General features: G+C 35.6%; 1 long non-coding RNA gene across 1 annotated transcript in view; it reads left to right on the forward strand.

The window, feature by feature from the left end:
- LOC128236651 (uncharacterized) overlaps positions 1-8555 on the forward strand; it is a 33172-nt gene extending 24617 nt beyond the window's left edge. The window contains exons 3-4 of the long non-coding RNA XR_008261398.1: positions 5789-5924; positions 7350-8555. This is a non-coding gene — a long non-coding RNA (uncharacterized LOC128236651). The remainder of the gene's footprint in view (positions 1-5788; positions 5925-7349) is intronic.
- The last annotated feature ends 5689 nt before the right edge of the window (positions 8556-14244 follow it).

Consider the following 14244-nt stretch of genomic DNA (forward strand, 5'->3'; position numbering starts at 1 on the left):
TAATGTCAATTTTGATTATAAAAATACTTTCAATAAATGGCCATCCTTCATAAAACAGCAACAATTGAACAACAACGCTGACTTATATATGTTTTAATAACAGATCTTATTAACCAAACATAATCGTTAGTTGTATAGTAAAAATGACTGACATTATTTGGTTTTAATGCAATATTTTTCGACCAATATTAAAATGCAAAACATGAAATAGAACATTTTTATATTGTAGACATGTATTTTATTTATAAAAGCTGCAGTAACTATAATTACATGCAATATATTTTCAATAACAATGTTATTACTACAATGCATCTAAAGATCTACAATTATAAACCTGGCTGCCATTTCTTGCACTGACAAGTTGAAAAATTAAGTCGCAGCTAAAGGGGTCGCTAGACCCTATCAATTTCATTGATATGTATCCATTTAGAGCCTAATTCAATCTTAATGGATCGAAATTAATTTCCCTCCCACTTGATTGATAACTTTCGCTGCAGCAAGGTCAGCCATGATGATTACCGCCCTTGACTCACCAGGTGTCACCACAAGGGTCAACGGAGCATGCGCATTGAGCCGGAAATGCATTTATAACACGATGCCTGAAAATAAACGGGCATATGTCTTATTTCTCGAAATAAAAAATGAACACAACTAACTCGATTAACACTTCCCCACCAAAGTAGACTTTCATGATTTTTTGCCGAAAAAAAGCTTGCAGCAACTGAAAGTGTCCACTACTTTCAGCACAAGTCTGTTCAAAAGATAAGGAAATGTTTGTTAAACGTTACTGTAAATACTGCTAGCTGTGCACACTCGTTTCCTTTTGGAAACTTAAACATAAATCATGGTAAACAAATAAATCGGTTATCTTGATGAAGCATCTATTGCACTATCTGCACATGATACATGTTGTGAACAAATGTACTGTAACATTTCATTCGGATATATGTAGTTTCATTACACTTAATTAGGCCAATGTCAATATAATACTGACTCGACTGAGATAATATTATCAAAAAATGAGCTGAGCTGATCTGCAGACGAATTGTAAGGAGCAGAACCCAAACAAGTAACACATGGTGTTTATCTGTATAACAAAGGCGAGTACACAGATTGACGCGGAATTAGAGCATGGATCAGGGCCCACCGTATCCTGACAGCCATGTCACTTCCTCCTGTCATATGCGCAGCACCAAGGCAGCAAAGTGCGGTCCATGTCAGCAGTTATTGCTGGGCAAACTATCGCCGCCGCTTACCCGGCGATTATATGCCAATATAATAAAACGTGCAGGCCGAAATGGCCAGGGGAATAAATTTGTCTTCATTGGGAATTGTTGGTCATCGGGGGCGTACTAAATCGATAGCAGAAATATGATTAATTTGCGCAGACGGCGAGAAAAGAGCGACTTTATTTGTGTTTATGGTCGTGCCTTTCCTGTAGACAACAAACAGGCCATCAGCAGTTTCCAGTTCGACCGTTTTCACCTTTTTTATCAATATAATAAAAAAGAAAAAGAAAAACTACCATTCTATTATACGAAGAATATGGGAACTTAAAAATATCTTTACAGCCAATTGTAAGTCATCACATTATACAACTTTACATAAAATTTGTTCATACGAAACGTGTATATGAGGAGAGAAATGTTTGAGTTTCGTAGACATGTTGTTTTGTTTTTTATGTGTTATCAAACTATGTATTGGAAGGGAACCATGAAAAGAAATATTAATGGCTTGCAGGGATATATCTATTACATTGAACATTTACGTTTGCTTTTACAATAGCCTTTTGAGGGATCTCCAAATCTTCTTCTAAACGAGAAACATAGTTTCCAATAAGGATGTCGGCTTAAAAAAGCTGAAGTCAAAATCCTGTCAAAATAAGATGGATGGCATTTGCCGCGCCCTACAAGTGAAATCGATTACGCTTTATGCAAATATAATTGAATAGTTAGTTCTCAATTGTGTGTTGTTGGTTCTGCGATCCCCCTGACGCATTCTTCCTAGATCCGAGCAGATCCAGTGTTATGTAGGCCTCAGAGTTATTCCACAAAACATGCTAAAATAACGATCTGGAAAGCCCTCTTCAAATTGATGGAAAACATAGAAGGCTTATATTTGATACAGACCTCTCGAAATTAGCAAAACAGCCAGCACAGAATCATCAGAGAAGTTTATTTTCAACACAAAGCACTACATTTCTATTTTAAGTTCTTACAATGTATCAACCGTGTCATCTCTACCACCATTGGAAGCTCATATTACCTGGAGTATTTAATATAGTGTATTTACCTTATCATACAATTGCATTTAAATTACATAGTTACAATATAATTATAGTTTCATGCATGCAAAATTACTAAGAGCACATCTCTGCTTTTTGGCATTGTAAATGAGTATGCATTTCCATAAAATACTTTACAAACTTTTAGTACAGGCTATCTGTCCTTGTCGTATACATGTAATAGGAAATATACTTCTGTAGTGAATATGATACATTTCGGACGGCTAATCTGTGCTCTATATCCTGATGTTTTCAAATGTGTTACCGCTAATACTTGCTTAAATGAATATATGAATTCCTTTCAGAACATCGTCAGTTGCCATTGAAAGTATGCTGTCAGTTACACAAGATGTTTTTGTACATTTTACACAATAGATAAAAGGCAGTTATAAATATTTCTTTAAACAAATTCGAAAAATGTATTTGAATGATCTTAATAAAATGATAGCTAATATACAACCCGCTCATTCCAGTGCTTAATAGGCGGATTGAATGGCAGTGTTGTATCCAACATTGTCCCAATCAACCCGAGAATGCTAGTTACATTCGTTCGATGGATTGTGTGCTTTAGTAGGATATCATTCTCAGTTTATATAAGCCTAGTTTTGTAACAGATCGTGCCAAACAAAAACACTACAAAAACTGAGGGTGAATAAAGCTAGATCCCCACAGTGTGTTACGATTCAATCATGGCTTGTGTGTGAATGTATTGTTTAGGTGAAACATTTAAAGGTCAAGTTAATAAAGGTGTTCGCACTTCCCCATACAATGACTGCACTTTGTTCGTCAAAAAACAAGATTTCTATCTGAACCATATCATTTTCCGGCGTTGCTCAGCCACCGCCACCGGTTTCTGTAACCTGAGCTTTTATTTCTCAAAGTTTGTCCCCGAGTAGCATTTACTGCTAATAAACAAAACGGCCTTACCTTTTTACCAGCGCTGCGAGTGTAAAACATGGCAGACAAGTGATCATTTCCCCACCCACTGTGTTTGCACAATAGAAAATGGATGCTGGGACTGATTAAATGATCACGTGACGTACCCAGGCGCACATTTCTATTTTGGAGAGCTGACAAACAATGGCTACAGTGTCAATTTCAATACAAACCCCGTGATCGCAGGTGTTGGGGGAACAAGTCATATCACACCGACATCCAAAATTGATGACAATTTAATTGAATGAGTTTGCTAGAGTGTGTAGGGGTTTCAAGAAATGAATTTTGACCTGATTCGTTTGAACGTGTATGCCAATCTATTGGTGATAACAAGTATTTGTTCAATGATAAAACGACCGACGATCATGTAACTCGTATGTAATTCTTCTGACGCACAGCCATTCTTTTTCAGCCAAGTTGGAATCAGAATCGAACATGCTTGTGTCTTCTTAAGTTATAGGTGAGTCTCCACTATGGGATAGCTGCATCATATTTACATAAATTAATGATCCAAAATATGCCAAGCATCACTTCAACCGATTGAAACATGATAGTGAAAACAAATGAATTGATTATCTCTAATTATAAGGCAATGTGGAAACAGGGACCGTATTTACGCATGACCCTGAACGCTGAAACCTAATTACACGGCCCGCCCGGTCAACATTCTGTGGTTTAAAGGCGTTTTTGTGGTGGACCATTTTTGCACAGTAATATTATGCTTCAACGTTTTAATTTGAAAGAAAACAAACTCAACACTATAATTATCATGTGTATATTAGCTGTTACTTTCTTGTATTAAGTAAAGTAAACAAATGAATAAATCTTATTTCAAGTCAAATTCATCACACTATATGACATACGTTGCCCGTGTATTATTGCAAAAACAGCAACAATAAAATAGGTATTTATTCATTAATATGAATTATATTAATTTATAATATGTGTACAATCTTTAAAATGCTTAATATTTATTTCGGGGTTTTCGAGCTTTTATAAATATAAAAAAAACATCACTTTTCAAAAAAAAATATTTAAGTTTTATATTCAACGCGACTATAAATTAGTTGCTAGATTTTCATCCCCGCCAGGCCCCTCTATTTTCCGAAACCCCTTAAATTTTATTGACACAAATGCAAATGTTGAAGTAGGGTCTGTATTCGAGTATCGGTCCGGTACTGTCCGGTACTGTCCGGTACTGTCCTAGAACGGCGTTTATTCATACCTACGGAGTCGATGCATAACATAGTAAAAATAAAGAATTATTATGCTCGTGGTCGTGGATCGTCTAGAAATACATGCAGATGGTCCATAATGCAATAAGAAAGAGCATAATCACATACTCAAAGGTGAAACAGTGATCTATAACAATAAGATAAAATAAAATATTTAAAAATGGATCAAAATCTAGCAATATACTTATATTGGCCTCAACGTTACGGCATTACGACTTCAACAATTGATAAAATACTCATTTGAGTCAGTAAACAAATATATATTTAATTTTCTGGCTTCTTTGTGTACATTATATATCGTTACATCTGTTCTTTTCAAACAAATAATTTCCTTAACTAGTAACTTCCTGTGTGTTTAAAACTCTTTATTTAAAGAAAGCAACAGGAAAACAATTAGAGAAATTTGCATATAAATTAGCGGCGAATTCTGGGAGTCGGTAACTGCAGTCAACGGAGATATAAGTCCTGTATTGTTTTATTGATCCAACCTTGCCCGGCCAGCTACGTTCGCCGGCCTGTCAGCCAATCTTTGGCTACATCCAGCAATCATATATATGCAAATGAGCGGCATTTCTTCACTGCGCCAATTACGTTTTTGTGTGAACCTGTTTACTGTATATGGGTATATTCACAACAACTGAATTATGCCATCAATGGCTGTTGCTTATTAACGATTAACGGTTGTAAAAAGATCCTCACCAGCCAGGCCATGATTGTTATAACGTGGTTTAGTGTTCAGGATATGTTTTGCCATTCATCGCAATTTGTTTTGCACTGCATGAGCTCGTTAAAGTAGGGACAGTTCAACTAGTGTGTAAAAAAACAAAAACAAAAAAAATACTGACACGTTCTATCATTTTCTTTGAAATAAAGATTTGTAAAATGAATGTTCAGATAGTGTAAATACATGATGCATTGTAGACAATCTCGTGAGCTACCTAAACACACACAGTGTCTGAACACATGACGGAAGGTGTATTAATGCCACTATTACCAAAGCGTATCTTAACAGCAAAAAAACAACTCTTTCCATGAATTCAAAATGTATTGAAAAGGGTATTTTTGTCATTGTAAATGCTATTATACATGTTAGGTAGCCATTTAGTAAAAATGACGTCTTGTTCATTAATTGGTGTTACACGAATACGAATAGAAATACGAAATAGACTTTGAAATTTGAATAATAGACCATGATTGATATAAAATTGACTAAAATGTATAGGAAAATAAATACACAATACGGCTGGATAAAATGAACCTCAGAAACGAAACCATTCAGTATAACTTGCATTTTTTATGTTTTAAAATTAAAAAAAGAACTGAAATCGTTTAGTTTCAGAGTGATTCGAACAGAGGCATTGGAATGCTACAAATGATCAGTTAGGCGGCCATGAATCCATCACGCGTCACACGGCTCCAGATCCCCTCCACTGATTATCATTTACTGCTCGGTCTTCAGAAACACTCGGGTATGCAGATTTAATCATTCACGAAATAAAACCTTCTTTATACCACAATAAAACAATACAAAATGACATTTGACAGAGAACTTGTTAAAGAACGCCACGCAAATGGTAATCTTGTGATCGTATGTCACATTTTTGACGGAGACCATTCCTGGTTCATGTTCCCTAATAGCCTTGGAAAAGCCATACTCTGTTATCTGCTTTGCCTTAACTGTTATCCGGATTTATTCAATTTTCATATTTTACAATCACCGTATGGCATCCTAGTGCGTTTGTTAGTGTGTGTGAATAAAACGAATGGTTTTGTTGTGTTGTTTTTTTTCTTCAACTTGGAGGAAGTTCCATATTAAGATACTATTCATTCGCGATTGACACAGGAGACACAATTTATCGACTGCCAGCGGATAATGAAAATAATATATATTTTAATCAACCAATTATAGTATGAACAAAGCATTATTTCTTTTCCCGTTCATTTTTTCCAATATTTATTTGTAGTATAATGCTTGCTATATAATTTGCTTGCTAAACCTTAATTTGCAAATAAAAACCCGAAGTGCATACAAATAATTCTATATTTATTGGTTATGCAGATATTACACTCAACTCAACTCGATTTTTTTTTCTTTTTACGTTCAATTTTCATTCTACAAACACGACAATTAAAAAAAGAAACAAAAAACAACAGCGTGTTTTTTTTCAGCATATGTCGTGAAATTGTGTGGTGCAGATATGATGGTGAAAGGGAGGTAACTGCTCTTGGTCGAATACAAATTTAACTTGATATTGACTGGAAAAGTGTCTAAGTCCTTCTTTAATGTCACTACCTGTCCGCAGCCCTTGACATGGAAAAAAATGAAATGCAGCACGAAGAGTGCACGAGAGGAATACAATGGAAAATAATCAAGAATGTACAGACTCTTTTTAACGCCAATGTATCTACATAAATACATGTATCAGGACGTAAATACTCAAACTGCAAGGATAAGCCCAGTAGCTATTTAATTTACTTTGCCTCTGTTTAGATGAACAGAGTTAAGGCTTAACGTACAATGAACGAGGACCACACAGAACGTAACAAAAGGTCAAAGACGGACTATAAATGTATAAAAATATTAACCTATTAATAAATGTTGGCATTTAAATAGGAAAATAACAAATCTTTTTGCTTTATATGATTATAGCATTTGTATAATTATTTGGTTTGGTTCAAGTTAGGCAAAATGTTTATCGATTGGTCAATATTTATCCAAACTTTATCCTTAACCAATCAAATCATGTAAATGTGCAAACTAGCCTAGAGAGTACCTGTGAAGAACTGTTTCCAGTTGTATACATTGTGCTGCTGGTTTGTAACAACATAAGAAAGAAAATTGACATTTGCATTAAATACAATAAATATGCTATGAATTATATTACTCTTTTCAGGTGTTGTCCAACTGGGCTAACCCCAGTGACAGGGAGTCTAACAAGCCCGTCCTGTTCAACCGGTTTCTCGGCACCATCATAAAATCACAGTTTTTGTGTAAAAGACGTATAATAAAGATGTGTCTGAGCGCCTCAGCCTGTCAAGCAGACTAAAGTTACGGAGTACACAGCGCGATACATCAACGTTAGCCCTTGCCCCGTCAGGTATACATCATATCAGAACCAGGCGTTCGGAACGTCGTCGCCCTGTGTTATGACGGCGTAACGTTACAGAATATGACAAGAAGATGTGAAAAGGCGTTACAAATTATGATTTACATGTTTATGAGTGTTCTACTTTAGGAAGCGATATATCTACTCTAAACAGTAGCCGTTTATATTGAAATACAATATGGTTGGTGTGAATTTGTGTTTAAATGAAGATTACAGTTGTGGTCACGGAGACAACGCAGACAAGACAAATTTTGATGAATCAGTTAAAAAAAGTAGACGCAATGAGAATGAAACAAATGTTTCGTGTATGATAAGTAAATGCAGTTAACTTCATTAAAGTATTGTCAGATGGCAATCCTCTTCTAATGTCCTTTCCCAGAATGATACAAATCAAATTGACCTACCTGGACAGTCAATATTGAAATCATACGCGCCATATGGAACCAATTTAAGTGAAATGAAACAAGAGGGCAGGTTGATAAACAAACTATGATTGTTATTTTCTTACCAGAAAACAAAAAACGCTTCATGCGGCTTATCATAAACTACAAGTTGGTGCTGTGGCCATTGACCATGTTACCATGTGAGGAAAACGTTTGCTTATATTCATTATATTCTGCGTACTGTATTGTGCACTATGGTGAAGCTATATGTTACTAATATAAAGTCAAGTACAGGACAAGCCCAGTAGCCAAATGTGATAATAAAGACCAAGGCATATCTCATATATCTCAAACAACAAAGACCATACATGCATCGACATATCTGATGATTTGTGTAATAGAGTTGAAAGCGATGCAGGAGCTTACTAGGGATTTAAAAAAGTTTATGGACAGTTGCCAAACATTATATCAATGCTCGTAAAATTAAAATTAACTTCTCAAACGGAGCCAGCATAAACTTGAGGACACTGCAATATAAAGAAAAGCTAATCCTACTAACAGAAACGCTCAACGAACAGATTTATTGAGACATCACCTGCACAGAAGTGAATCGGACATGAGCAACAATGCCTTCTCAAAGATACGATGCAGTCATTAAAAGACAGCTATCTGTCAAAATAAATTCAATGTTTACAATTATGTGTGTTCACAGTCTCATAATGATAGTATCGTTGTACAAACCATGCTGTACATTTTCTTTCATTTTGACAATGATCTAACGACAAAGCACAACTACATAAACAACACGAAACAACACAAACAGCGAAAGCTAATTTCAATAAATCAATCAATCAATAAATAAATCAATCAATCAATCAATCAATCAATCAATCAATCAATCAATCTTGGAAGGTGAAAACAGCTGAAGCCACTAAAGGGGAAGGGGGATGTAGGTATTGTGTAGGTGTTCGTGTGTTAAATCCACGAGAGGGGGGAAGTATTGTGTAGGTGTTCGTGTGTTAAATCCACGAGAGGGGGGAAGAATTGTGTATGTGTTCGTGTGTTAAATCCACGAGAGGGGGGAAGTATTGTGTAGGTGTTCGTGTGTTAAATCCACGAGAGGGGGGAGTATTGTGTAGGTGTTCGTGTGTTAAATCCACGAGAGGGGGGAAGTATTGTGTAGGTGTTCGTGTGTTAAATCCACGAGAGGGGGGAAGTATTGTGTAGGTGTTCGTGTGTTAAATCCACGAGAGGGGGGAAGTATTGTGTAGGTGTTCGTGTGTTAAATCCACGAGAGGGGGGAAGTATTGTGTAGGTGTTCGTGTGTTAAATCCACGAGAGGGGGGAGTATTGTGTAGGTGTTCGTGTGTTAAATCCACGAGAGGGGGGAAGTATTGTGTAGGTGTTCGTGTGTTAAATCAACGAGAGGGGGGAGTATTGTGAAGGTGTTCGTGTGTTAAATCCACGAGAGGGGGGAAGTATTGTGTAGGTGTTCGTGTGTTAAATCCACGAGAGGGGGGAGTATTGTGTAGGTGTTCGTGTGTTAAATCCACGAGAGGGGGGAGTATTGTGTAGGTGTTCGTGTGTTAAATCCACGAGAGGGGGGAAGTATTGTGTAGGTGTTCGTGTGTTAAATCCACGAGAGGGGGGAGTATTGTGTAGGTGTTCGTGTGTTAAATCCACGAGAGGGGGGAGTATTGTGTAGGTGTTCGTGTGTTAAATCCACGAGAGGGGGGAAGTATTGTGTAGGTGTTCGTGTGTTAAATCCACGAGAGGGGGGAGTATTGTGTAGGTGTTCGTGTGTTAAATCCACGAGAGGGGGGAGTATTGTGTAGGTGTTCGTGTGTTAAATCCACGAGAGGGGGAAGTATTGCGTAGGTGTTCGTGTATTTAATCCACGAGAGGGGGGAAATTTTTTGTAGTTGTTGGTGTGTTAAAGCCATGCATGCTTCTGTAGTTCAACGGAAGAACATCGCCTTGAAAAATGGCGAAAATCCGGGATCAAAACTCGGCGGAAGCTTGGCATAAACATCGACGATACAAAGTTCGTTTAAGATTACATACGATAATGTGGGCAAATGACAATGCCTGTGCTTATACATAAAAGGCCACCAGTTTTCCCCTGTCGTCTAGGCGATTACCCTGTTCATTTTTTTTATCGAATTTATTTTTGCTTTGAGTTTGCTAGCATTATGATTATAATTATAGTTCAGATTGTCATCTAGTCGGTATGGAGAAAATCAACCTATATGTAAGGTTCATTCAAAGGTCCAAATATTAGTATAAAGCATATTCTGGGAAACCTTGTTCCGTCTCAGGCCTCAACCGAGCTCATGTAACTAAGGGAAATGGAAAAGCAAATTTTGTTTAGACCTTCGTGTCTACTCGAAACAAAAGTATTAAAACTCTTACCCGAAAAATTAACGGCCCTTTTAGCATCCCCCGTATATCGAATTGTATTTGATCCTTATAATGACCAATAGTGCTGACGGTGTGCTACTGTAAGTTCAAGGCAACGCGCTACCTTTATAATTTCCTATACATTCCTGTTTACAGAGATATTTTCGAGCGTATTAGACTGTGACAACCATACATAAATCATCTCTATACTTTAAACAAAATTTAGAAATCTAGAAACTTTATCAAAAATACGCAAAGTCCTGCACGCAATAGAGGATACATATATAAGCTGATCACATAAACTACAAATGAACAATGGTTTAAGGCTACTAAAACTTTCTTAATACTAAAAAAAAGAAAAAAAGAAAAGGTAAAGTTTAGTCTAAAACAATTTAGTAGCATTATTAAAAGAGATTATTAACATCACGCATGAACTTTTTAAGTAAGTTGTATTTTAGAACGCATACTTTTAATACTAATGAAAAAAATATCTTCAAATACTTCATCTTCTGTAAATTTTTAACATATATTTGCATAAACGTATGTATAATGAAATTATTAACAGTTATTGCAAAACGAAAAAGGCATAGAACAACACATGGAGAAGGTTTAGAATTGCACCATTTTCATCATGCACATTTAACAGAAAAAAGAAAAACTCAAAACTTTGTCTTTCAGTTCCGATCTTCACTTGGGCAACAATTATGACATTTTTAAAAAAACACAGTGTTTTAAAAACCCTGTTTATAGGCACAAGACAAGGAGCCAAAAGAAAATAATCTATAGAAACAAACGTATAACCACAATCTACACAAATACAAACACCACAGACAGAACACACGCGCATCAAAATAGCTTTACAGATAAATGATAGGATCACCTTCTTGTAACGGTCAGTGTAACTACACAGTTTAAGAAATTGAATAATGCAGCGGAAATTTTGGAATAAGTCAATTAGCAATTAGTTCACTTTGTTTCAACGGAGGGTGGGGGAAGGTGAAGAGCCTTTGGCAAACGGAAAGCGGTATGAACTCTTATAACTCTTTGAAGACTTGTTACACCAATTATGACATGTTTTTAAAAACATTGTATGTAACAATATGTTAAAATTTGACATTATCTTCATATATCAATAGATATTTGCGAACAAGTGCAATGCAAACAAGTAGATACGTTTCTACCAATGCTTCTGAATTGTCAACAACTAAAACTTAGGGAGCCATACACAGTTTGATCAACTTTATTACGCAATACCATATCAAAATGAATAAGTAAAATGAGGGTGAGCACAAGATACAAACACCAATGAAACAGTTTAGTTTATCTATAAATGTTACCGCACTGAAACGGCTGAGATTCCCATTTCTGCAGACATATAGTATTGCATTTATAAAACTTATTATTAAAGATTTTGCAATGTATTTTTTTGTAGTAAACAATTGATAAAATGACGCTCAATTTGCTAGCCCTGATTATTAAAAAAATATGATTTCAGAATGAGTTTTTATACATACCCAATCAGTGTGTTCATTTTGTGTTTGGAAAAGAAAGTTAAAAAAAATTGTCCGGCTGAATATCTATCTATTTGCTAAAGCATACTTTTCTATGTTTAATGACTATTTTGAATATATTAATAACGTCTTTCAGAAAGCAGTTGCCTGGAAACTATTTGGTCTCATTTATTTAAGATACTCTTAAAACTAAAACTTAAGGGCACTCTGAAACCGTAATACTGATTCAGAAAATTCAATCATAAAGCATTTGAACACTAGAGACGTCTATGATAGCCAGTCATGACTGCGACAGAGAAAATATCCCATAATCCGCGCAATTTGTCGTCCGATCACGTATTTAATTATGGGCTGCCACGGAGCAACTGTGATCCATGAAACTCATGCAGGGTAAACAGTGGAAAAAACTTTTTTTTCATGAGGACAAATACATCCTTTAAAAAAGTTGTTTAATGATCAAAGTAAAGCTTATTTGTTTTCAACAAACACTCAATGAATTCCTGTGTTTTCGGTGACGCCCATATTTATTGGTAAACGATATCTTCATATATATCTGCACTGTGTTTGTTATCGTGTGTGTCACTTGGTGATTGTCCATTTGGCTTGTGTTTGTAATCTCGTGTGCCTTTTGGTGATTGTGCGTTTGGCAATGATTCCTCACCCACCCCACCCCTACTGCAATTTAACATAGTTCAATAATTGCTAATTGACTTGTTTCGAAATTTCTGCAGGATAATACAATTTCTTAAACTTAGAATTGGACTCGAGTTTCACTGACCGTTCCTGCAAGGAGGTGATTCCCTCATTGATCGGTAAAGCTATTTGGATGCGTGTGTGTTCCGTCTGTGTTGTATGTAAGTGTGCATGCTGTGGTTACACGTTTGTGTGTGTAGTGTATTGCTGCTTGTGTCCTTGTCTTGTGCCTTTAATTTATGTTTTAAAGAAACACTCTTATTCAAAATCAATACATACACAAGTATAACAAACATCAATTTTGACCTTTAAACCTTGAACTTCTTACTAAATAATACATTTATGGAAAATACTAATTACTGATAACAGGATTGGAACCGTGTTTTTAATAGCAGAAAGCCCCAAAATATAAAATGAATGTTTAATGCTAAAAGATTTACTGTGGTCTACTATATCTCTTAAATTAGAAATATCGTGTTTTATGCTCATTTCTTTTAAATTAAACTCGGTATCCTTCATAATAACCATTGTTTTCGATATGTATTCATTAGTTTTGGAATATTAAAAATGTTATGAATTGTGGTAATTCTTATTTGGGTAAGAGTCATCTTTAATGTTTAACTACCGGACTTGTCCTTGTTTGTGCCACTGTTTTAGTGTTTCAATTATACTCATACGTTCCAAAGTCGGTATTGTTGTTGTTATACAAAGTTTGAGCATACGTAGTAATCGTAGGGTGAATGCAAAAAGGTTCTAAGTGACATTAAATAAAGAAGAAGATAGAACCTTTTCGCTTTCACCCCTCGAGTTGTAAGTCTGTTTTTTACTATCATTTGGGGGACAAGTCTGCCAAATAAGTATCATGGATCATAGTCGTCACAAATAATAATTCCAAGTTCGCATCGACAATATACAGGCATCTACAAATAAAACCATTTGTATTTTGTTTATTCTTATATCCAAAGCATGACAGCTTCAGTCTCGGTTTGATTGAGACTAGCATTCACAGAAATGGTACATACATTGTCAACTACCCTAACATCGGCTAACAAGTGATATTCTGGTTCTTTCTTTTCGGAAAAGCATTTTTATTTAAAAAAATATCTGTAATATTTATTAGCACTCCTTTTTGTAGACATATGTAACAACTGTCTGTAGAAGCAATATACAATTCTAAAAGTGTCTGAATGACATGAAATTACTGAGAAAAACCAGAATCTACCCAAGTACCGAGACGATATGGCAACAGGGATGAAAACAGAACTAGCCACAAGACATTTACAATAAACATCAACATTTCCAGACAAACGCGAACACTGTTTGTTTTTCTTATGTGTTCATTTATGTTACCTTTGCATCAATTGTTGAACTGCAATTAACGATGCACATACATGCCTTACAAGTCTTATAGTATACGTGTAATACTGCTTTATTGATACATACTAAATTATTGGATACGAGTAGACCAGTTTAATTTCCAGTGCAGTTCGCTGTTTTTTTGTTTTTTTTTCAAAACCATTCCAGAGGTTTACAGTCTGTTAATGGTCAACAATGAAATTGCCTGTGGTTTGTTGTGCTATTTCCCTTCTGCTGCTTGATTTGTTGCCGTGTAGGTGTTTACCTAGCTGGTCTGTTTACAGGTTATATATAACTTATACGTGTGTATGAATTTCATTTTTTAACAATTGGTTGTTC

This window comes from Mya arenaria, chromosome 6 (genome assembly GCF_026914265.1).
Source record: "Mya arenaria isolate MELC-2E11 chromosome 6, ASM2691426v1".
In the NCBI taxonomy this organism is placed as follows: Eukaryota; Metazoa; Mollusca; class Bivalvia; order Myida; family Myidae; genus Mya; species Mya arenaria.